The following is a 27,511-nucleotide window of genomic DNA, read 5'->3' on the forward strand; positions in this document are numbered from 1 at the left end:
ATGGCGAGATTTTAGACAACATACGTAGATGTAGAAAGTCATTGGTGTAGTAACAGATTTACCAAAAGCATAAACAACCTACCACACCAGGGTTAATTGGGAACACCTTCATGTCGAAACTTTTTTGCCTTTGTCATATTAGTCCTACCAATATAATATGTACCCATTATCAGAAGTGTTGCTAGCTTGGATAATATTACAATGAACAAGTACTTATTAGAAGCACATCAAACTTTTCTACGTTCTGCTTGGGGTGTTAAGTTGTCAAACTAATCTGAACTATTTAGTCATGATGTTTGATAATGATTTGGTCTATTTCTTCTGCTTTCAGGTAGCCTTCGATGCATAGGGATTGTCACCTACCCAACGTCGTCCATCTATGCTGGATGTAGCCGAGAGGCTGCTTGATGAGTATCGGATCCAAAATGAGTTAAGGAGGCGTACTCAGCAATCTACTGAGGTAGTACGTCTGCTCGGGCTCATACAGGAATCTGTAGCAACAATGGTACAGGTTCAACAGGATATGCGTAACAGCTTGGTAAGTTTAGCAGACCAGCATCAACGGGATTGGCAAAGTGTTGACACTCAGGTGCTGGCCACACGCCAATGCCTGTTTGGATCTGAAGATGCCCCATTGGCAGAGCCCTCCCAAACATCTCACTCACCTGCCACTGCAGGTTGTGGTAGTGGGAGGGTAATGCCAGTGTTGGCCACTTGTCAGGCAGCTGGGGATGGGACAATTCCTCCTGTAGCCACTCCTAGCACTTCACACTCCGTTCGGACTCCCACACCCCTCAATGAGCAATCCTCCTGCACAACCTCATTGCGCACTGGTTCCACAATGCCCCTTCCATTTGACTACACTCCCTATACACCTGTAGAACTTCACTCCTACCCAGGCCATCACCCTTTGTCAACAGCCCCACATGCCATTTCCCCCCGCACCGTGGACCACAACAACCAATCAACCACCACTCCCCACACATCTTCACAACCCTTGCACCACCAGCAGCATCAAATAGCCTCGGGGCAGCAGCTAACAAATTTACTGGTAATGGCACACTATCCCCAAATTCTTAGGCTGAGCACAGAGCAGATTGGACTATTGGCACAAGATCTTATGTCTGGGACATTTCCAGGGTTCACCACCCTGCATCAGCAGCAGCCTCATGCACAAGATCTGATCATAATGGGCCACTATACCACAACTCTAAGGCTGACCCAAGAGCAGATGGGACTATTGGCCCAACATTTGATGGCAGGAACCTTTCCAGTGTTCACCACACTGCATCAGTCACCACCACCACCACCACCACCACCACCAACTTAATTTGATCTTTTTTTATTTATTTGTGTTAGTTTTGTTAATGATTGTTACATTGGCCAATTTGTGGGGCCATTTTATGGTTTAATTTGAGGGTGGCACAATATGATTTATTATAGTGTTTTTTTTGGTGATGCAATTAAATGTTATGCAAAATGATTAGTTTGTGTTTGATCTTTGTTTTTTTAGGAGTGTTGGTGGCCAAGTAAGGGCCCTGGTTAATGTAGGCATTTACAGTAAACCCCCCTCCATTGCGGGGGTTACGTTCCGGACCCAGCCGCGAAAAGTGAAATTCCGCGAAATAGAAAAACCCTATTAAAATGCATTGTAGGCATGTTTTTTTACTGTCACTGTACGTGTAAAAGCATTTTAAGGTCTTTAACCACTTCCATACCGAGTCATGTAAAATGACGTCGGCAAAGTGGTTGTCTAGATCCGGGCCGCCGTCATATGACGTCGCCCGGATCTCCCCTCTACTGCGCGCCCCCGGCGGCACGCAGCGGCGCGATCGGGGATGAGGCTCGTCCCTCGGACATAGCCCATCCCTGATCAAGGTAAACAGCCAATAGAAATTGGCTGTTTACCACGTGATCGGCTGTGTCAATCACAGCCGATCACATGAGCGGCTCCAGCACGAGCCGCTCGTTCTCTCTGCAATGCAGAGCAGCGATTGGGGACGAGGCTCGTCCCTCGGACAGAGTCGATCCCCGATCTAGGTAAAGAGCCAATGAAATTGGCTCTTTACCACGTGACCGGCTGTGTCCAATCACAGCCGGTCACAAATGTCAACAGAGAACACGGTAACTAGCTGTCACCGTGTTCTCCTCCTCACACACTGATCCTGTGTGAGGAGGAGATTGTGGTAACAGCTAGTTACCAACTACAGTGCACCCTAAACACACTGATTGCCCCCCCCCCAATAAAGAGCACCTGTCACTAGCCTATCAAAGTACCCGAGTACCTGTCACCAGGCCATCAGGTACTCAGATGACAGGTACTTGGGTACTCTGATGGGCTGATGACAGGTACTCGGGTACTCTGATGACAGGTACTCAGGTACTCTGATGACGGATACTCTGATGACAGGTACTCGGGTACTCTGATGACGGGTACTCGGGTACTCTGATGACGGGTACTCGGGTACTCTGACGGGTACTCGGGTACTCTGATGACGGGTACTCGGGTACTCTGATGACAGGTACTCGGGTATTCTGATGACAGGTACTCGGGTACTCTGATGACAGGTATTCGGGTACTCTGATGACGGGTACTCGGATACTCTGATGATGGGTACTCGGGTACTCTGATGACAGGTACTCGGGTACTCTGATGACGGGTACTCGGGTACTCTGATGACAGGTACTCGGGTACTCTGATGACAGGTACTCGGGTACTTTGAGTACCTGTCAACGGAGTACCCGTCATCAGAGTACCTGAGTACCTGTCACCTACCCATCAGAGTACCCGAGTACCTTCCACCTGCTCATCAGAGTACCTGACGCCTGAAGTACCCGAGTACTTGCCGCCTGCTCATCAGTACCCATCACTACTCATCAGTACTCATCAGTACCTATCACGTATCAGTACTGATCATCAGTACCCATCAGTACAGTATCACCTATCAGTATCAGTTCTACTCATCAGTACCTATCACCTGCCTGTCACTTGCCCATCAGAGTACCCGAGTACCTGTCACCTGCCTATCGGAGTACCCGAGTACCTGCCACCTGCTCGTCAGTACCAGAGTACCTGTCACCTGCCCTACAAAGTACCCGAGTACCTATCACCCTTCATACAGCCACCATGTCCAAGTCCAAAAAGGTTTATATACGTCCTCCGTTTAAACCTAAATACCGGTGTTATGGCAGCAGATAGCTGCCATAACCCTGGTATTTTTTTAAACGGTGGACGGTTGGCTTTCCGATAAGGGTGGTCCCAGCGGCGGATTCCCGCCGCGTTCCGGTCCTTTTCCCCGCTTACCGGACCCGCCGGCAGCGGGGAAAACGATCCGGTCCCGGATCCTTACAGACAGGATGTCGAGTGAGGGCAAGCTTGCCCTCACTTGACTCTATGGTCTTGGAGGACCGGAGCTACGGAAAATGTTGTTGCCTAGCAACCGATTTAAAGGTCCTTTTTTTTTTTTTCATTTTATATAATAATTTTTTTTTTTTTCTATCTTTTAGTGTACTTGTGAGATCTGAGGACTTTTTGACCCCAGATCTCACAAAAAAGAGGTCCTGTCGTGCCTATTTCTATTACGAGGAATATTTACATTTCTTTTAATAAAAATAAAAATGATCAATTTTTTTTTTTTTAAACGGTGTAAAAATAAAAAATAATAAATAAAATAAATAGTAAAAAATAAAAAAATAAAAAATTAAAGCGCCCTGTCCCCGTTAGCTCGCGCGCAGAAGCGAACGCATACAGAAACCCCGCCCACATATGTAAACGGTGTTCAAACCACACATGTGAGGTATCGCCGCGATCGTTAGAGCAAGGGGAATAATTTGAGCCCTAGACCTCCTCTGTAACTCAAAGATGGCAACCTGTAGAAATTTTTAAATTGTCGCCTATGGGGATTTTTAAGTACCAAAGTTTGTCGCCATTCCGTGAGCGTGCGCAATTTTGAAACATGACATGTTGGGTATCTATTTACTCGGCGTAACATTATCTTTCACATTATGGAAAAAAATTGGGCTAACTTTACTGGTTTCTTATTTTTTAATTAAAAAAAGTGAATTTTTTCCAAAAAAATTGCGTTTGGAAGACCGCTGCGCAAATACGGTGTGATAAAAAATATTGCAATAATCTCCATTTTATTCTCTAGGGTCTCTGCTAAAAAAAAATATATAATGTTTGGGGGTTCTAAGCAGTTTTCTAGCAAAACAACTGATTTTAGCTTGTAAACACCAAATGTCAAAAATAGGCCTAGGCAAGTGGCTAGGATGCATGATGGTGCGCCTTGGATGTTGGGCCCCTCTATATGGCTAGGCTGTGAAAAAGTCTCACACATGTGGTATTGCCATACTCAGGAGGAGTGGCAGAATGTATTTTGGGGTGTCATTTTTGCTGTGTACATGCTATGTGTTAGGAATATCCTATAAATTGACAACTTTGTGTAAAAAAAAAAAAGTTTTCATTTTTTTCCCACATTTTCCAAAAACCTGTGGAAAAAAATGATATGTTCAAACGACCCATAATTCCTCATAGAATATACGTTGGAGTGTTTGCTTTCCAAAATGGGGTCATTTTGTGGACTTTTCCATTGTATTGGTGCTCTAGGGCCTTGAAAAGTGTGATAGGTAGTAAGAAAGTTTTATGTGTATTTATGCTCCTAGAACGCCTGAATGTGCTTCTTGGACGTGGAGTCTCTTTTTGTGGCCAGGCTGTGTAAAAGTCTCACACATGTGGTATCGCCATACTCGGAAGGAGTAGCAGAATGTATTTTTGGGTGTAATTTTTGCTGTGTACATGCTATGTGTTAGAAATAGCTTATAAATTGACAACTTTGTGGGAAAAAAAAGAAAAAAAAAATTTTCTTCATTTTCCCAAGAATTGTGGGAAAAAATTACAACTTCAAAAAACTCACCATGCGGGGGGGGGGGCGTGGCGACCGCCAAGGAATATGGCCGCATAGCTTGAGAGCTCCTGAGAGGTCCCGGCTGATTTCACATCGCCTACATACCAGAGACTCCTAGGAGACGCCCGCACCAGCGGACCGCACGCCGGATCACCCAGCCGAAGCGATGGCCCAACGGAGGAGAAGGAACAACTCCGTCAGCATGAAGAAACTGTCTGACTTCTTCCCGGCGGCTCCCGCCGGACTCCGCCAAAATGGCGGCGGAGACAGAACACACAGCGGGACACGCCACCCTCTTGCGGCCAGCGCGCCGGAGCTTAGAGAGGAGGGGCTGCACTCGCCCGCGCCGCCACACACTTCCTCGGGAAGACAAGGAGAAGTACAACAAGGCTCAGGAAACTCCACGCCGCCCACGCCACCTACACCGCCCACACCATCATTCCAAAGCCCTGCTAAGTCCAAACCCAGGATGGATCCTGGGCTCCCTGTGCAATCTACACTGGCTATGGAGGTTAGTGCTGCTGCTCCAGATGCATCCTCCTTCACTCCAACCCAAGACCTGTTTTCCTCCTTTCAGACTACGGGGCAGCCTGTGTCTGATTCCACCATCAAATCAATGTTAAATATGCTGCATACATCACTTCAAGCTAACATTGTCTCTGCTATGACACGCTGCCAGAGGGAGATAGCCGACTTAGGAGACAGGGTCGATACAGTGGAGAACAAGATGTGCGAATTCACAACCTCCTACAATGCATTGGTCGATTCGCACGCAGTATACCAGGAGGATATGCGCCGAGTCGAGGCCAAACTAGCGGACTTGGAGGACAGATCACGGCGCAACAATTTGAAAATTAGGGGTATTCCTGAGTCGGTGACTCCTAATCAACTACCCCACTTTGTCCGTGACCTCTTTAAGAAAGCCGTCCCTGAACTCTCTCCATCTGATCTCACTATCGACAGAATCCATCGTATCCCCAAGCCGTCCTTCCTCCCACAAGAAGTGCCACGCGATGTCCTCATGCGCATCCACTTCTTTCAAGCCAAGGAACGCATCCTGGATGCATTTCGCCGCAAGGAACATCTCCCGGATCAAGCATCTACACTTCAGGTCTTGCCCGACTACTCGCAACACACTCTCCAACTGCGGAGGAATTTGAATTCCATTACGAAGGCTCTGAGGAACAATCGTGTTGTTTACAAATGGAAGTACCCCGCTAAATTATGCATCACTTACCAAGGCTCTACCTCCTACGTATCTACCATAGATGAAGGCCTGCATCTCCTCCGTCAGTGGGGGATGGTCCCAGACCCTCCACCAAACCATCGCAATCACAGTCACCCGCCTCCGAGACATGTTCAACCAGATTGGAACGTTGTCACTAAAAGGTCCGGATCCTCCCACGCTCAATCCTAGAGGACGTTCCCACTCTTCACCGGGATCTCCGGGCCCCTCTCAGGTACCAGAGTACCGCTCATCGTACTCTGACCCCCACAGGCTTTGCAGCCTCAGTTGCCCCTTGGTCTTTTGACCTTTTTTTAGTTTTTTTTTTTTTTTTTCCTTTTTTGTGCTTTTGATTGCTGTTTATCTCATTGCTGGTTCTCTTTGTCTGTTGGTTTTCCTAACACCTCTTTTGCAGTACCGCTCTTCTATCACAAGGACACGTCACCGTTTCTGTACATCTTCCAAGGATCCTCTCCCTCACTTGCTTCACCTGATTGGACTACGCTCCTGAAGGACTGACTCTCTTTCCCACCTCGCTAACCGGATCGTGTGAGTGACTCATTTTGCATTTCAAAGTCTCAGGGAGCCCGATACTCCGGGTAGCTCACTGACATTTTGAATCCTCCCCGTGTCACTGCTTAATAGCCTATTTGCCCTCATCTTACTCGTACTCTTTCATTGTGCCCAAATGCCGTTACAGTGTATGTCTCTTAATGTTAATGGGCTGAACCATCCTGCCAAGAGGTTTTCCTTATGGTCTGAAGCCATACGCTCCAAGGCAGATATCGTAGCCGCCCAAGAAACACACTTTCATATCAAAAAAACCCCAACATGTCGCCATCCCAAATACCCTCATGTTTTCATGTCGTCCACTTCTGCCAAGAAGAGGGGTGTCTTGCTCGCTATAGCCGACTCTGTGTCCTTCACGGCCACTAAGGTGGTGTCGGACACGGAGGGCAGGTATATCATATTGGTTTGCCTCATTGACAATTGTCCCTATACCATTGTTAATCTTTATGCCCCTAACACACACCAATTACGCTTTGTCAAAAAGTTATGGGTCCAAATTAACAAACTTAAACAAGGAAAGCTGATTGTATGCGGGGATTTCAACATGGTGGTGGACCATTCATTAGACTCATCTTCTCCACGCACGTCTCGCCAGCCTAACTTGGCCTCCTTCATTAGCCTAGAGGGGGCTCATGATGTGTGGCGCTACCACCATGTTGAGGAAAGGGATTACACCTATTTCTCCCCACGCCATGGCACATATTCTCGAATAGATTTGTTTCTAGTGGATCTACCAACCCTTCAGGCGGTCACCAACACAAGCATTTCCCCGATTACTTGGTCGGACCATGCAGCTATACACATGTCCATTAATAATGGCCCTTCTGCCCCGACATCCACTATATGGCGCTGCAACAACTCTGTCCTCACCGACCCCGAGTCTACCTCCGCCATTCAGAAACTCATGCGGGAATTCTTTGAAATCAATAATACACCTGATGTCTCCCCGACCATCCTATGGTTGGCTCACAAGGCTTACATTAGAGGTCTTCTGATCCAACTGGGGTCCAAATTGAAGAAAAGATTCACATCCAAATTGAATGATCTGCTGACGGAAATACAAACCCTAGATGCGCAGCACAAAACATCCTCTTCCCCCCTCCCTTCTCTCCAAATTGACATCTTTGAGACTTGACCTTCGTAGACTTTTATGGGAAAAACATGACAAATTCCTGGCTCGACTTCGTACCACCTATTATACATCCCACAATAAAGCGGGGAAATTCCTGGCCTCTAGATTGAAAGCCCGTAGGACGAAATCTATAATCCAATCCCTGACGCACCCACACACTGGTGATTCCCTGCGCCATCCTCAAGCCATTGCGGATGCCTTTGCAGACTACTATGGCTCGCTCTACAATTTACAAACGGATGGGTCTACACAACAACCTACAGACTCCGCCATCTGTGATTTTTTAAAACGCATTAATGTCCCTGCGCTTACCCCTACAGCGAAAGCACTCCTTGACGCCCCGATTTCCCGACATGAACTCTCTCAAATTATCAAATCACTCCCTGTGAACAAATCCCCGGGTCCAGACGGACTTACAAATGAATATTATCGATCATTTTCTGACATCTTATCCCCATATATCCTAACCCTGTTTTCAGATACCATAGACTCAGGCTCCTTCCCCTCGGAAATGCTGCAGGCCCATATCGTGACTCTCCCTAAGCCGGGCAAACCTCCCAGTACCCCCGCCAACTTCCGCCCTATCTCATTGCTAAATACGGACGTTAAAATATACGCCAAACTGCTTGCAACTAGACTAGCCGTAGTTTTACCCGACCTGGTCGGTCCTGACCAAATGGGTTTCATTAAAGGCAGACAAGCCCCTGACGCTACTAGAAGGGTAATAAACTTAATACACCAGGCGGAGCGCGCTCGGGTGCCTTCTCTGCTTCTTTCCATTGATGCAGAGAAGGCATTTGACCGTGTCCATTGGGGTTATATGCGAGCAGTACTCACCAAATTTGGGCTTTCAGGCCCCATTGCATCGGCTATCTTAGCGCTATACTCCTCCCCGTCCGCCAAAGTTCTGTCCTCCGGACTGCTTTCGAAAACGTTCAAAATCACGAATGGCACCCGTCAAGGGTGTCCTTTATCCCCCCTAATTTTCAACTTGATGATAGAACCCCTGGCCATCTCCATAAGAGAACACCCCATGATACATGGCTTTAAATTTTCCCACTCGCACCACTCCATCACCCTATTCGTAGATGATGTAATTCTCAGCCTCACTGACCCCATCACGTCCCTTCCCGCAGCCCATCACCTCCTCCAAACCTTTAGCAACGTTTCCTATTACAAGGTCAATTTCACGAAATCCCTAGTATTAAGCATGGGAGTCCATCCATCGACTATCACGCACTTGAAATCCACCCTTCCTTACACATGGACGTCTGGGAATGTCCCCTACCTAGGTCTAAAGCTCGTTTACCCCCCTGTCCAAAATAGTATCGTCTAACATGCAGCCTCTTATAGAATCAATCTCTGCCGACACACAAACCATAGCCCGTACAGAAATATCGTGGGCGGGTAGGATAGCAGCCTTCAAAATGGTATGTTTGCCTAAGATCCTATATGTCTTTCGCACCCTCCCAATCCATATTCCTGTGACATATATCAACACACTGACTAAGTTACTTCGCACATTGATCTGGCAGAAAAAAAGGGCCAGATGCAACTACTCCCATATGATACGCCACAAATCTGTGGGTGGACTGGGTCTTCCGGACCTACAGGATTACTACAGGGCAGCTCAACTTGCTCCCATTAGACAGTGGGCTCCTCACTCACCCTCCTCACCATGGGTGAAAATCGAGTCCGTAACCTCCAAATCTAGCGACCTTCACCTCCTCCTGATAGCAGACCTCTGGAAACCTATACCCCTCTTATCGCTCTCCATTACCACCCAAACAACACTGAAGGCATGGCGATCTCTGTGCGCCGAGCCCAAATCAGATCTCCCGACTATTCCAATCACTTACCCTTTGCACGTTCTCCAAGTTCTTATGCCTTTCACATCCATCTCCAAATTTATCACAGCTGGGGTCCAAACAGTGTCCCAACTCTACTCACATAACACCTTGAAAAGCTTTCAGCAACTCAAGACTGAATATGATCTCCCAGACTCGGCTAGGTTTCAATACAATTCCATTACTAGCTTCCTCTTGAGACACCCACCTCCCCTAACCTCCCTTCCGTCCCCTATATGGCAATATCTGTTTTCACCTCTCACCAAAATTAAGGGTATATCCCTATTCTACAACCACCTCCAGGGCAAAATGACGTTCCAAAAAACTTCTCATATGACTAAATGGGAAGGGGATCTCCGCACTTCCTTCTCTGCCACTCAATGGCAAACAGCCATTCGTAGCACCTACAGGGCCTCTAAATGTGTTACAAATTGGGAGCAATCTCAAAAAATCCTAACCAGGTGGTACCTGACACCATATCGCCTGTCTAAATTTTACCCACAATCTGACCCTCTATGTTGGAGGGGCTGTGGTCAGGTTGGCAACATATACCACATTTTTTGGTCCTGCAAAAGCCTTCTGAGCTTCTGGAGGAGGGTGTCGGAGATCCTCGCAACAGTCACAGGCATTCTTAAACCTATCACCCCTGCCATGGCTCTCTTATCTCTAGGTTTGGATGGCCTCCCTGTCGACTTGCGCATAGTATACACTCATGTCTTGATTGCGGCCAGGTCCACTATTGCGAGAAATTGGAAAAATCCAGACCCCCCTTCACACTTAGAGGTTATCCGTTTGATTAATTCTCACTACTCTATGGAAAAGGCACATGCTTTCTCTGTGTCCCAGGGGCCTAGGTTTACTCACAACTGGTCCCCTTGGACACATAGCAAATATTATATATCAGTCCTTTAAGCATATATGTTAGTGTTTGCATTCACCACACATGGTGTGGATGCAAGTCTCCTCCATCTATCTCTCTCTTCCCACTTATGTTATTTTATACAAGGTTAATTCCTCTCACCGAGAATGTAGCATTATATGATAACTTTCTAATGTTCTGTACAGCTTCTTCTGCCATGAAACCGATCTGTTTCCCTGTTCCAGCTGTTCCATATTCTGTCATATTGCACAATATGTTTGTTTTTTGCAAAACTTAATAAAAATCATTGAAACGAAAAAACTCACCATGCCTCTTACTAAATACCTTGGACTGTCTACTTTACAAAAAGGGGTCATTTGGGGGGTATTTGTACTGTCCTGACATTTCAGGGCCTCAAGAAAGGAGATAGGCAGTCAGTACATCTGGTGTGATCAATTTTCAGTAATTGGTACCATAGCTTCTAGACTCAATAACTTTCACACAGACTAAATAATATACACTAATTTGGGTTAATTTTACCAGAGACATGTAGCAGTATACATTTTGGCCCAAATGTATGAAGAAAAATTAATTTTTTGCAAAATTTTATAATTGAAACAAAAAAAAAGTGTTTTTTTTTCAAAATTTTTGCTCTTTTTTTGCATATATCACGAAAAAAAAAAACCCAGTTGTGATCAAATACCACCAAAAGAAAGCACTATTTGTGTGAAAAAAATGATAAAAATTTTGTTTGGTTACAGTGTAGCATGACTGAGCAATTGTCATTCAAAGTGTGAGAGTGCTGAAAGCTGAAAATTGGTCTGGGCAGGAAGGGTGTCTAACTGCTCTGTATGGAAGCGGTTAAACACACTTTTAAAACAATAGAAACTCATTTAAACACATAAAAGATACTAAGAGACAGAGCAAGAGCTATGGAAAACACAAAAATATTTCATTTTTAATGATTTATATAGTAAAATAACATTACAAAAAAAACCGCGAATTACCGGGACCGCAAAAACTGAACCGCGATGGAGCGGGGGATTACTGTATACACACGTGCTTCTCTATCTCCAAACATATGATTTCATTTAAATTTGGAAAACTCAATGTTCACATAATGACCCAAGAAAAGGTCTCCCTTCAAATGTAGCTTCAAAACAAGTCTCAAGGATAACATAAACCAAAGCCAACATGCTAACAATTACAGACCACACCACTCGACTAAACAAATACAACACAAAAGACATTCGATGTGTACACCAAAAAGAAAACTTTGGTAATAAAAGATAAACTCTTTTTAATAACACATGTAGGTGTCTACCAACTGTAGCGTCAAAAAAATATATTATTAAAATATATAATATAATGAACAAAATTTCAAATGTAACATTTGTGTTGCAACGTGCAACATACAATTTTTTTATTTTTATTTTTATTAAAAATTTTTTTTTTTTTTCCAAAATTATGTTTTTTTAATTTTTTTTTCCCCAAAAAAGGTTTTTTTTAGTAAACATTTTTTTATTTTTTTTTCCCAAAAAAGGGTTTTTTTAGTAAACATTTTTTTATACTTTTTTTCCCAAAAAAGGGTTTTTTTAGTAAACATTTTTTTCTTTTTTTTCCCAAAAAAGGGTTTTTTTAGTAAACATTTTTTTTTTTTTTAATATTTTTTTTTTTTTAACTAAACATTTTTTTATATTTTTGTTTAAAATATTTTTTGGTTTATTTTTTTTCTTTTTTTTGGTAAGAACGATTCAAAGGCGTGACATTACGCACAAATGGCTCCTTAGGGTCCGGATCCACCCCACACAGCTGCTCCAATAACATTATTCGTTCTCCGCACCACTTTAAATACGCCAGCATTACCTCGCTGGTGAGGTGAGGGGCACACCGCCCTGGGTAGAAAAAGACATGACAATTAGTTTTATGCAAAATGATCCTAACAAGGATTGTAATTAATGTGCCTCAACAAATATGCTTAGGAGTCTATTGGTTGGTTTTTATGAACACTCTGAAGCAAATATGCTAAATTGCTGTTGTAAACCTTGAACTCAAACTTTCAACTCTAATTGTTCAAAAGGTTACATAAGATGGCTTGGAATGTTAGTAGCAGTTCCACCAAAGCTAAGTAAAAGGCTTTTCTGCATGTAAACACAAGCAATCATTTTGAAGAATGTAAGGTGTTTTGGGTTCAATTGGTCAACACTAGGGTTGAGCGGACACCTAGATGTCCGTGTTCGACAGGTTCGGCCGAACTTTAAAAAAAAGTCCGGGTCCGTGTCCCGGACTTTTACCGAACTTTTCCCGGACACCGAACCCCATTGAAGTCAATGGGGACCCGAACTTTAAGGCACTAAAATGGCTCTAAAACACCAAAGGAAAGGGCTAGAGTGCTGCAAATGGCAGCAAAACGTAATTAAGAGCATGGCAAGTGCTCTGCAAACAAATGTGGATAGGGAAATAACTTAAAACAACAAAAAAAAACAGAAAAATAAAACAATGTTCTTCTTTATCTCTGAAGGACGAGGCCCATATGGAGTAGGAGGGAGGTTGAGGTGGTGGTGGATGTGGCGGTGACATAGGCGTGCGCACAGGGTGTGCTGGGTGTGCCTGGGCACACCCTAATCACCTAGGGCACATAGCATTGCCAGTGAGGAGATGGGAAAGATCTCCCTGGGACCTGCTCTGCTCTATTTCTCCTTGCCTACAGGTACATGGCCCCGATACATTACTCTCCCTGCTGGCAAACACATGCATGTGTATTTCAACTTTGGGGTGCACACCTTAATGCAATAGGCTGCGCACACCTATGGGCGGTGTAGGTGGAAGCGGCGGTGGAGGAGGACCAGGGCCGGATTAACAGCATCATGGGCTTGGTGCTGAGGATTTTGAAGGGCCTTAAGGGCCGTGCCTTGCCATGCACCCAGAGGAGGAAGGGTGCAGCCATGCATGCCTAATTCAACATGGGATGCTGTCTCTGAAGCCCATAAACACATCCATGCATCGCCAACTGTCCCTCCTTGTCCGGCCTTCACGCTGTGTGGGGAGGTTCTGAGGGTGCTGCCTGGGGAAGCGAGCATAGAAGCCAGACTTCTGTGTTTACAAGTGACAGAAGAGCGGTAACAGTGAATATGGCCAACCCGGGGCCTATATAAAAGGTAGGGGCCTGGAGCTGCAGCTCCAATAGCCCCTACATTAATCTGGCCCTGAGGAGGAGGACGAGGTAGCCAACACTGCTTCTTTTCAAAAATTTTAAATGAGGGTACACCCCAAAAGAGTGAGAAAGAGCAAAAATGGAACAATGGGTGGGTAAGGTCGGTATCCATTGCTATTCTGCATAAGGTACGGAAAAGTCCCGTGGGATCCATGCCTGGTTCATTTTAATGAACGTGAGCTTGTCCACATTGTCTCTGGACAGGCGGCTGCGCTTGTCTGTTATAACGCCCCCAGCCGTGCTAAATACCCGTTCAGATAATACACTGGCTGCAGGGCACGCCAGCACCTCCAAGGCGTAAAGGGCAAGCTCAGGCCATGTGCCCAATTTGGAGACCCAGAAGTTGAAGGGGGCAGACCCGTCATTCACTACATGTAGGCGTGTGCACACATACTGCTCCACCATGTTGGTAAAATGCTGCCTCCTGCTAAGACGTTCCATCTGAGCTGCTGGTGCTGCTGTTTGTTGTGGCGTGCTGACAAAGCTTTTCCACATTTCGGCCATGCTAACCCTGCCTTCTGAGGTGCTGGCGGTGCCCTGGTTGCATTGGCGACCTCCTCCTCCTCCTCCTCTGCCTTGTGCTTCCACTGTGGCCCCGCTGTCAGATGGGAATGCCAGCAGCATGGCGTCTACCAGCGTGCGCTTGTACTCGCGCATCTTGCGATCGCGCTCCAGTGAGTGAATTAAGGACGGTACGTTGTCCTTGTAACGGGGATCCAGCAGCGTGGCCACCCAGTAATCAGCACAAGTTAGAATGTGGGCAACTCGGCGGTCGTTGTGGAGACACTGCAGCATGTAATCGCTCATGTGTGCCAGGCTGCCCAGAGGCAACGAAAGGCTGTCCTCTGTGGGAGGTGTATCGTCCGTGTCCTCTGTATCCCCCCAGCCACGCACCAGTGATGGCCATGAGCTGGCCTGGGTGCCACCCTGCTGTGAACATGGTTCCATCTCCTCCTCCAGCTCCTCCTCCTCCTCATCCTCCTCATCCTCCAGAACTGTGCCCCTGCTGGACAATTGCGTCCCTGGCGTTTGCGTGTGCAGGAACCCACCCTCGGAGCCCCTTGCGAATGACTGCCCTGAAAGCCTTGGAAATGTTACCTCTTCATCCTCCTCCTCCTCCTCATCCTGTGCCACATCCTCTTCCATCATCGCCCGAATTGTTTTTTCAAGGAGGCATAGAAGTGGGATAGTTAAGCTGAGAACGGCGTCATTGCCACTGGCCATGTTGGTGGAGTACTCAAAACAGCGCAACAAGGCACACAGGTCTCGCATGGAGGCCCAGTTATTGGTGGTGAAGTGGTGCTGTTCCGCAGAGCGACTCACGCGTGCGTGCTGCAGCTGAAACTCCACTATGGCCTGCTGCTGCTCGCACAGTCTTTCCAGCATGTGCAAGGTGGAGTTCCACCTTGTGGGCACGTCACATATGAGGCGGTGAGCGGGAAGGCCGAAGTTACGCTGCAGCGCTGCCAGGCGAGCAGCAGCAGGGTGAGAACGCCGAAAGTGCGCACAAACGGCCCGCACTTTCTGCAGCAGCTCTGACATATCGGGGTAGTTTTTAAGGAACCTCTGCACCACCAAATTCAGCACATGCGCCAGGCAAGGGATGTGCGTCAAACCGGCTAGTAGTATGAGATGAACCCCAAAAACTTGGAAAGGTGGATCTCTCTCACACGTACCAACACAGACTATCCCCCAATTTAACTGATCCCCAAAGGTTTTTGATTAAATAGCGGAATAGAAAATATGATCCAAAAAAAGTGTATGTATATCACACGTACACAACCACACTGGGCCCCAATTACTATTGTTTGTACCCCTAAAAGGCTAGATGAGGAGTAGGGGGAGTATGGAACAGGCAGCACCCTCAAACCTTCAGAAGTATGAGATGAACCCCAACAACTTGGAAAGGTGGATCTCTCTCACACGTACCAACACAGACTATCCCCCAATTTAACTGATCCCCAAAGGTTTTTGATTAAATAGCGGAATAGAAAATATGATCCAAAAAAAGTGTATGTATATCACACGTACACAACCACACTAGGCCCCAATTACTATTGTTTGTACCCCTAAAAGGCTAGGAGTAGGGGGAGTATGGAACAGGCAGCACCCTCAAACCTTCAGAAGTATGAGATGAACCCCAACAACTTGGAAAGGTGGATCTCTCTCACACGTACCAACACAGACTATCCCCCAATTTAACTGATCCCCAAAGGTTTTTGATTAAATAGCGGAATAGAAAATATGATCCAAAAAAAGTGTATGTATATCACACGTACACAACCACACTAGGCCCCAATTACTATTGTTTGTACCCCTAAAAGGCTAGATGAGGAGTAGGGGGGGTATGGAACAGGCAGCACCCTCAAACCTTCAGAAGTATGAGATGAACCCCAACAACTTGGAAAGGTGGATCTCTCTCACACGTACCAACACAGACTATCCCCCAATTTAACTGATCCCCAAAGGTTTTTGATTAAATAGCGGAATAGAAAATATGATCCAAAAAAAGTGTATGTATATCACACGTACACAACCACACTAGGCCCCAATTACTATTGTTTGTACCCCTAAAAGGCTAGATGAGGAGTAGGGGGGGTATGGAACAGGCAGCACCCTCAAACCTTCAGAAGTATGAGATGAACCCCAACAACTTGGAAAGGTGGATCTCTCTCACACGTACCAACACAGACTATCCCCCAATTTAACTGATCCCCAAAGGTTTTTGATTAAATAGCGGAATAGAAAATATGATCCAAAAAAAGTGTATGTATATCACACGTACACAACCACACTGGGCCCCAATTACTATTGTTTGTACCCCTAAAAGGCTAGATGAGGAGTAGGGGGAGTATGGAACAGGCAGCACCCTCAAACCTTCAGAAGTATGAGATGAACCCCAACAACTTGGAAAGGTGGATCTCTCTCACACGTACCAACACAGACTATCCCCCAATTTAACTGATCCCCAAAGGTTTTTGATTAAATAGCGGAATAGAAAATATGATCCAAAAAAAGTGTATGTATATCACACGTACACAACCACACTAGGCCCCAATTACTATTGTTTGTACCCCTAAAAGGCTAGGAGTAGGGGGAGTATGGAACAGGCAGCACCCTCAGACCTTCAGAAGTATGAGATGAACCCCAACAACTTGGAAAGGTGGATCTCTCTCACACGTACCAACACAGACTATCCCCCAATTTAACTGATCCCCAAAGGTTTTTGATTAAATTAGCGGAATAGAAAATATGATCCAAAAAAGGGTATGTATATCACACGTACACAACCACACTGGGCCCCAATTACTATTGTTTGTACCCCTAAAAGGCTAGATGAGGAGTAGGGGGAGTATGGAACAGGCAGCACCCTCAAACCTTCAGAAGTATGAGATGAACCCCAACAACTTGGAAAGGTGGATCTCTCTCACACGTACCAACACAGACTATCCCCCAATTTAACTGATCCCCAAAGGTTTTTGATTAAATAGCGGAATAGAAAATATGATCCAAAAAAAGTGTATGTATATCACACGTACACAACCACACTAGGCCCCAATTACTATTGTTTGTACCCCTAAAAGGCTAGGAGTAGGGGGAGTATGGAACAGGCAGCACCCTCAAACCTTCAGAAGTATGAGATGAACCCCAACAACTTGGAAAGGTGGATCTCTCTCACACGTACCAACACAGACTATCCCCCAATTTAACTGATCCCCAAAGGTTTTTGATTAAATAGCGGAATAGAAAATATGATCCAAAAAAAGTGTATGTATATCACACGTACACAACCACACTAGGCCCCAATTACTATTGTTTGTACCCCTAAAAGGCTAGATGAGGAGTAGGGGGGGTATGGAACAGGCAGCACCCTCAAACCTTCAGAAGTATGAGATGAACCCCAACAACTTGGAAAGGTGGATCTCTCTCACACGTACCAACACAGACTATCCCCCAATTTAACTGATCCCCAAAGGTTTTTGATTAAATAGCGGAATAGAAAATATGATCCAAAAAAAGTGTATGTATATCACACGTACACAACCACACTAGGCCCCAATTACTATTGTTTGTACCCCTAAAAGGCTAGGAGTAGGGGGAGTATGGAACAGGCAGCAACCTCAAACCTTCAGAAGTATGAGATGAACCCCAACAACTTGGAAAGGTGGATCTCTCTCACACGTACCAACACAGACTATCCCCCAATTTAACTGATCCCCAAAGGTTTTTGATTAAATAGCGGAATAGAAAATATGATCCAAAAAAAGTGTATGTATATCACACGTACACAACCACACTAGGCCCCAATTACTATTGTTTGTACCCCTAAAAGGCTAGGAGTAGGGGGAGTATGGAACAGGCAGCACCCTCAAACCTTCAGAAGTATGAGATGAACCCCAACAACTTGGAAAGGTGGATCTCTCTCACACGTACCAACACAGACTATCCCCCAATTTAACTGATCCCCAAAGGTTTTTGATTAAATAGCGGAATAGAAAATATGATCCAAAAAAAGTGTATGTATATCACACGTACACAACCACACTAGGCCCCAATTACTATTGTTTGTACCCCTAAAAGGCTAGATGAGGAGTAGGGGGAGTATGGAACAGGCAGCACCCTCAAACCTTCAGAAGTATGAGATGAACCCCAACAACTTGGAAAGGTGGATCTCTCTCACACGTACCAACACAGACTATCCCCCAATTTAACTGATCCCCAAAGGTTTTTGATTAAATAGCGGAATAGAAAATATGATCCAAAAAAAGTGTATGTATATCACACGTACACAACCACACTAGGCCCCAATTACTATTGTTTGTACCCCTAAAAGGCTAGATGAGGAGTAGGGGGGGTATGGAACAGGCAGCACCCTCAAACCTTCAGAAGTATGAGATGAACCCCAACAACTTGGAAAGGTGGATCTCTCTCACACGTACCAACACAGACTATCCCCCAATTTAACTGATCCCCAAAGGTTTTTGATTAAATAGCGGAATAGAAAATATGATCCAAAAAAAGTGTATGTATATCACACGTACACAACCACACTAGGCCCCAATTACTATTGTTTGTACCCCTAAAAGGCTAGGAGTAGGGGGAGTATGGAACAGGCAGCACCCTCAAACCTTCAGAAGTATGAGATGAACCCCAACAACTTGGAAAGGTGGATCTCTCTCACACGTACCAACACAGACTATCCCCCAATTTAACTGATCCCCAAAGGTTTTTGATTAAATAGCGGAATAGAAAATATGATCCAAAAAAAGTGTATGTATATCACACGTACACAACCACACTAGGCCCCAATTACTATTGTTTGTACCCCTAAAAGGCTAGGAGTAGGGGGAGTATGGAACAGGCAGCACCCTCAAACCTTCAGAAGTATGAGATGAACCCCAACAACTTGGAAAGGTGGATCTCTCTCACACGTACCAACACAGACTATCCCCCAATTTAACTGATCCCCAAAGGTTTTTGATTAAATAGCGGAATAGAAAATATGATCCAAAAAAAGTGTATGTATATCACACGTACACAACCACACTAGGCCCCAATTACTATTGTTTGTACCCCTAAAAGGCTAGATGAGGAGTAGGGGGAGTATGGAACAGGCAGCACCCTCAAACCTTCAGAAGTATGAGATGAACCCCAACAACTTGGAAAGGTGGATCTCTCTCACACGTACCAACACAGACTATCCCCCAATTTAACTGATCCCCAAAGGTTTTTGATTAAATAGCGGAATAGAAAATATGATCCAAAAAAAGTGTATGTATATCACACGTACACAACCACACTAGGCCCCAATTACTATTGTTTGTACCCCTAAAAGGCTAGATGAGGAGTAGGGGGGGTATGGAACAGGCAGCACCCTCAAACCTTCAGAAGTATGAGATGAACCCCAACAACTTGGAAAGGTGGATCTCTCTCACACGTACCAACACAGACTATCCCCCAATTTAACTGATCCCCAAAGGTTTTTGATTAAATAGCGGAATAGAAAATATGATCCAAAAAAAGTGTATGTATATCACACGTACACAACCACACTAGGCCCCAATTACTATTGTTTGTACCCCTAAAAGGCTAGGAGTAGGGGGAGTATGGAACAGGCAGCACCCTCAAACCTTCAGAAGTATGAGATGAACCCCAACAACTTGGAAAGGTGGATCTCTCTCACACGTACCAACACAGACTATCCCCCAATTTAACTGATCCCCAAAGGTTTTTGATTAAATAGCGGAATAGAAAATATGATCCAAAAAAAGTGTATGTATATCACACGTACACAACCACACTAGGCCCCAATTACTATTGTTTGTACCCCTAAAAGGCTAGGAGTAGGGGGAGTATGGAACAGGCAGCACCCTCAAACCTTCAGAAGTATGAGATGAACCCCAACAACTTGGAAAGGTGGATCTCTCTCACACGTACCAACACAGACTATCCCCCAATTTAACTGATCCCCAAAGGTTTTTGATTAAATAGCGGAATAGAAAATATGATCCAAAAAAAGTGTATGTATATCACACGTACACAACCACACTAGGCCCCAATTACTATTGTTTGTACCCCTAAAAGGCTAGATGAGGAGTAGGGGGGGTATGGAACAGGCAGCACCCTCAAACCTTCAGAAGTATGAGATGAACCCCAACAACTTGGAAAGGTGGATCTCTCTCACACGTACCAACACAGACTATCCCCCAATTTAACTGATCCCCAAAGGTTTTTGATTAAATAGCGGAATAGAAAATATGATCCAAAAAAAGTGTATGTATATCACACGTACACAACCACACTAGGCCCCAATTACTATTGTTTGTACCCCTAAAAGGCTAGATGAGGAGTAGGGGGGGTATGGAACAGGCAGCACCCTCAAACCTTCAGAAGTATGAGATGAACCCCAACAACTTGGAAAGGTGGATCTCTCTCACACGTACCAACACAGACTATCCCCCAATTTAACTGATCCCCAAAGGTTTTTGATTAAATAGCGGAATAGAAAATATGATCCAAAAAAAGTGTATGTATATCACACGTACACAACCACACTGGGCCCCAATTACTATTGTTTGTACCCCTAAAAGGCTAGATGAGGAGTAGGGGGAGTATGGAACAGGCAGCACCCTCAAACCTTCAGAAGTATGAGATGAACCCCAACAACTTGGAAAGGTGGATCTCTCTCACACGTACCAACACAGACTATCCCCCAATTTAACTGATCCCCAAAGGTTTTTGATTAAATAGCGGAATAGAAAATATGATCCAAAAAAAGTGTATGTATATCACACGTACACAACCACACTAGGCCCCAATTACTATTGTTTGTACCCCTAAAAGGCTAGGAGTAGGGGGAGTATGGAACAGGCAGCACCCTCAGACCTTCAGAAGTATGAGATGAACCCCAACAACTTGGAAAGGTGGATCTCTCTCACACGTACCAACACAGACTATCCCCCAATTTAACTGATCCCCAAAGGTTTTTGATTAAATAGCGGAATAGAAAATATGATCCAAAAAAGGGTATGTATATCACACGTACACAACCACACTGGGCCCCAATTACTATTGTTTGTACCCCTAAAAGGCTAGATGAGGAGTAGGGGGAGTATGGAACAGGCAGCACCCTCAAACCTTCAGAAGTATGAGATGAACCCCAACAACTTGGAAAGGTGGATCTCTCTCACACGTACCAACACAGACTATCCCCCAATTTAACTGATCCCCAAAGGTTTTTGATTAAATAGCGGAATAGAAAATATGATCCAAAAAAAGTGTATGTATATCACACGTACACAACCACACTAGGCCCCAATTACTATTGTTTGTACCCCTAAAAGGCTAGGAGTAGGGGGAGTATGGAACAGGCAGCACCCTCAAACCTTCAGAAGTATGAGATGAACCCCAACAACTTGGAAAGGTGGATCTCTCTCACACGTACCAACACAGACTATCCCCCAATTTAACTGATCCCCAAAGGTTTTTGATTAAATAGCGGAATAGAAAATATGATCCAAAAAAAGTGTATGTATATCACACGTACACAACCACACTAGGCCCCAATTACTATTGTTTGTACCCCTAAAAGGCTAGATGAGGAGTAGGGGGGGTATGGAACAGGCAGCACCCTCAAACCTTCAGAAGTATGAGATGAACCCCAACAACTTGGAAAGGTGGATCTCTCTCACACGTACCAACACAGACTATCCCCCAATTTAACTGATCCCCAAAGGTTTTTGATTAAATAGCGGAATAGAAAATATGATCCAAAAAAAGTGTATGTATATCACACGTACACAACCACACTAGGCCCCAATTACTATTGTTTGTACCCCTAAAAGGCTAGGAGTAGGGGGAGTATGGAACAGGCAGCACCCTCAAACCTTCAGAAGTATGAGATGAACCCCAACAACTTGGAAAGGTGGATCTCTCTCACACGTACCAACACAGACTATCCCCCAATTTAACTGATCCCCAAAGGTTTTTGATTAAATAGCGGAATAGAAAATATGATCCAAAAAAAGTGTATGTATATCACACGTACACAACCACACTAGGCCCCAATTACTATTGTTTGTACCCCTAAAAGGCTAGGAGTAGGGGGAGTATGGAACAGGCAGCACCCTCAAACCTTCAGAAGTATGAGATGAACCCCAACAACTTGGAAAGGTGGATCTCTCTCACACGTACCAACACAGACTATCCCCCAATTTAACTGATCCCCAAAGGTTTTTGATTAAATAGCGGAATAGAAAATATGATCCAAAAAAAGTGTATGTATATCACACGTACACAACCACACTAGGCCCCAATTACTATTGTTTGTACCCCTAAAAGGCTAGATGAGGAGTAGGGGGAGTATGGAACAGGCAGCACCCTCAAACCTTCAGAAGTATGAGATGAACCCCAACAACTTGGAAAGGTGGATCTCTCTCACACGTACCAACACAGACTATCCCCCAATTTAACTGATCCCCAAAGGTTTTTGATTAAATAGCGGAATAGAAAATATGATCCAAAAAAAGTGTATGTATATCACACGTACACAACCACACTAGGCCCCAATTACTATTGTTTGTACCCCTAAAAGGCTAGATGAGGAGTAGGGGGGTATGGAACAGGCAGCACCCTCAAACCTTCAGAAGTATGAGATGAACCCCAACAACTTGGAAAGGTGGATCTCTCTCACACGTACCAACACAGACTATCCCCCAATTTAACTGATCCCCAAAGGTTTTTGATTAAATAGCGGAATAGAAAATATGATCCAAAAAAAGTGTATGTATATCACACGTACACAACCACACTAGGCCCCAATTACTATTGTTTGTACCCCTAAAAGGCTAGGAGTAGGGGGAGTATGGAACAGGCAGCACCCTCAAACCTTCAGAAGTATGAGATGAACCCCAACAACTTGGAAAGGTGGATCTCTCTCACACGTACCAACACAGACTATCCCCCAATTTAACTGATCCCCAAAGGTTTTTGATTAAATAGCGGAATAGAAAATATGATCCAAAAAAAGTGTATGTATATCACACGTACACAACCACACTAGGCCCCAATTACTATTGTTTGTACCCCTAAAAGGCTAGATGAGGAGTAGGGGGGGTATGGAACAGGCAGCACCCTCAAACCTTCAGAAGTATGAGATGAACCCCAACAACTTGGAAAGGTGGATCTCTCTCACACGTACCAACACAGACTATCCCCCAATTTAACTGATCCCCAAAGGTTTTTGATTAAATAGCGGAATAGAAAATATGATCCAAAAAAAGTGTATGTATATCACACGTACACAACCACACTAGGCCCCAATTACTATTGTTTGTACCCCTAAAAGGCTAGGAGTAGGGGGAGTATGGAACAGGCAGCACCCTCAAACCTTCAGAAGTATGAGATGAACCCCAACAACTTGGAAAGGTGGATCTCTCTCACACGTACCAACACAGACTATCCCCCAATTTAACTGATCCCCAAAGGTTTTTGATTAAATAGCGGAATAGAAAATATGATCCAAAAAAAGTGTATGTATATCACACGTACACAACCACACTAGGCCCCAATTACTATTGTTTGTACCCCTAAAAGGCTAGGAGTAGGGGGAGTATGGAACAGGCAGCACCCTCAAACCTTCAGAAGTATGAGATGAACCCCAACAACTTGGAAAGGTGGATCTCTCTCACACGTACCAACACAGACTATCCCCCAATTTAACTGATCCCCAAAGGTTTTTGATTAAATAGCGGAATAGAAAATATGATCCAAAAAAAGTGTATGTATATCACACGTACACAACCACACTAGGCCCCAATTACTATTGTTTGTACCCCTAAAAGGCTAGATGAGGAGTAGGGGGGGTATGGAACAGGCAGCACCCTCAAACCTTCAGAAGTATGAGATGAACCCCAACAACTTGGAAAGGTGGATCTCTCTCACACGTACCAACACAGACTATCCCCCAATTTAACTGATCCCCAAAGGTTTTTGATTAAATAGCGGAATAGAAAATATGATCCAAAAAAAGTGTATGTATATCACACGTACACAACCACACTAGGCCCCAATTACTATTGTTTGTACCCCTAAAAGGCTAGATGAGGAGTAGGGGGGGTATGGAACAGGCAGCACCCTCAAACCTTCAGAAGTATGAGATGAACCCCAACAACTTGGAAAGGTGGATCTCTCTCACACGTACCAACACAGACTATCCCCCAATTTAACTGATCCCCAAAGGTTTTTGATTAAATAGCGGAATAGAAAATATGATCCAAAAAAAGTGTATGTATATCACACGTACACAACCACACTAGGCCCCAATTACTATTGTTTGTACCCCTAAAAGGCTAGATGAGGAGTAGGGGGAGTATGGAACAGGCAGCACCCTCAAATCTTCAGAAGTATGAGATTGTGTTCACTGTACCCCACAAAGATTGAGTTCACTGCACCCCACAATGATTGTGTTCACTGCACCCCACAAAGATTGTGTTCACTGCACCTCACAAAGATTGTGTTCACTGTACCCCCCAAAGATTGTGTTCACTGCACCCCACAAAGATTCTGTTCACTGTACCCCACAAAGATTGTGTTCACTGCACCCTAAAAGGATGTTGTTCACTGCACCCCACAAAGATTGTGTTCACTGCACCCTAAAAGGATGTTGTTCACTGCACCCCAAAAAGATTGTGTTCACTGTACCCCCCCAAAGATTGTGTTCACTGCACCCCACAAAGATTGTGTTCACTGCACCCCAAAAAGATTGTGTTCACTGTACCCCCCAAAGATTGTGTTCACTGCACCCCAAAAAGATTGTGTTCACTGTACCCCCCAAAGATTGTGTTCACTGCACCCCACAAAGATTCTGTTCACTGTACCCCACAAAGATTGTGTTCACTGCACCCCAAAAAGATTGTGTTCACTGTACCCCCCCAAAGATTGTGTTCACTGCACCCCACAAAGATTCTGTTCACTGCACCCCACAAAGGATTTTGTTCACTGCACCCCAAAAAGATTGTGTTCACTGCACCCCAAAAAGGATTTTGATCACTGCACCCCAAAAAGGATGTTGTTCACTGCACCCCAAAAATGATTTTGTTCACTCCACCCCAAAAAGATTGTGTTCACTGCACCCCACAAAGATTGTGTTCACTGCACCCCAAAAAGATTGTGTTCACTGTACCCCCCAAAGATTGTGTTCACTGCACCCCACAAAGATTCTGTTCACTGTACCCCACAAAGATTGTGTTCACTGCACCCCAAAAAGATTGTGTTCACTGCACCCCAAAAAGGATGTTGTTCACTGCACCCCAAAAAGGATGTTGTTCACTCCACCCCAAAAAGATTGTGTTCACTGCACCCCACAAAGATTGTGTTCACTGCACCCCAAAAAGATTGTGTTCACTGCACCCCAAAAATGATTTTGTTCACTGCACCCCAAAAAGGATTTTGTTCACTGCACCCCAAAAAGGATGTTGTTCACTCCACCCCAAAAAGATTGTGTTCACTGCACCCCAAAAAGATTGTGTTCACTGCACCCCACAAAGGATTTTGTTCACTGCACCCCAAAAAGATTGTGTTCACTGCACCCCAAAAAGGATGTTGTTCACTGCACCCCAAAAAGGATTTTGTTCACTGCACCCCAAAAAGATTGTGTTCACTGCACCCCACAAAGGATTTTGTTCACTGCACCCCACAAAGATTGTGTTCACTGCACACCAAAAAGGATTGTGTTCACTGCACCCCAAAAAGATTTTGTTCACTGCACCCCAAAAAGATTGTGTTCACTGCAGCCCAAAAAGATTGTGTTCACTGCAGCCCAAAAAGATTGTGTTCACTGCAGCCCAAAAAGATTGTGTTCACTGCAGCTCACACACAGAAAAATGGATGTGGATCACTGACACCTGCCTATCTCCAATCCCACACCACACAGCAATATCGATTGTAGTTTGTAGAACACAGTTTCCCTAAAATTCAGCAGACTCTGTCCCTAACAGGATTGAGAAGAGATCGTAGATCAGGATTGAGTGCAGATTCACCCCACCCCCCACACAGCAATATCGATTGTATTTTGTAGAAGACACTGACCCTATAATTCAGCAGACTCTATCCCTAAAATGCCTACAACTCGCCCTGCCTAAACACTCCGACCTGTCCCTCAATTCTATCCGGACACAAATGGTTTTTTCCTGCCTATCTTTCCCTAATCAGCAGCCAGCACATTGATGTGTGCTCTGTCCCTTAGCTAAGCAGCAGAATGACGCTGCTGCGGCGGCTGCCTCGAACTTATAAAGACTTGGTCACATGCTTCAGACGGCCAATCACAGCTACTAAGACATTTGCAGGCATGGCTGGGATGGCTTAAGGCACACCAGTTAAACGATTGTTGATTGGCTGTTGAAAGCCCGCCATGAAAAGAGCGCCAAAGCATGCAAAACCCGGAAATAAAACGACCGAACACGGATTTTTACCCGAACATACAGTAAAGTGTCCGTGTCCGTGTTCGGGTAAAAAAAATCCAATTATTCGGTACGAACACGAATAATACAGTCCGTGTTCGCTCAACACTAGTCAACACGATACATGTGCACACATTTATCTCTATCACCATTGGAATCTGTGGAGCGTTCTCTCTCCCTCTTACTGTCTATAGATTGAACCTGACACATAGTAGAGACTCACCCTTTGGAATTTTGAGGGACAGTTCTGGACGGAGCAGATGTGTCTGCTCCCCTGATCTCCTTTCCGCCATCCCAGCTGTGTTAAGAGAGAAGAAAAAGTTTCTCAACAAATGGACTCATGCTAACTGTAGGTTACGCAGTCATGAAAACGCTCTAACACCCACTCCTTACCCCTCCACACTTCCCTGAAAGTTTTATTTAGACATTGATACGGTGGTGATGCAGATTTGTACAGTGCAAGCGTCATTCTTCTGGGTGAAGCTTGTAGCGTTAAGGATACGTACTCCCTGCTTTTGTGCTGATTGTGTTTCTCTGATGTTTTTTGTGCCTCAGCCCTGCCTGTTCTAAGTGTTGGAAACATATCATCAAGGTTAGACTTACCCTCTCTAGGTTTTTGGGGACGAGAGAAATAACAATCCTCCTTTTTACATGGCCCCTGTACACACCTCTAGGCACCTCCCTCCTGTTGGTTGACCCCACAGCAGGCAGCTTGCTATGGAGGCACATGAGATGAAGCCAAGCACCCTGTGCCTGTTCAGGCACTAGGCTGTGAGCCAGCCTTGCCCCCCTCCCTTCCGA

This window comes from Pelophylax lessonae (genome assembly GCF_965119305.1).
Source record: "Pelophylax lessonae genome assembly, chromosome: 6".
In the NCBI taxonomy this organism is placed as follows: domain Eukaryota; kingdom Metazoa; phylum Chordata; class Amphibia; order Anura; family Ranidae; genus Pelophylax; species Pelophylax lessonae.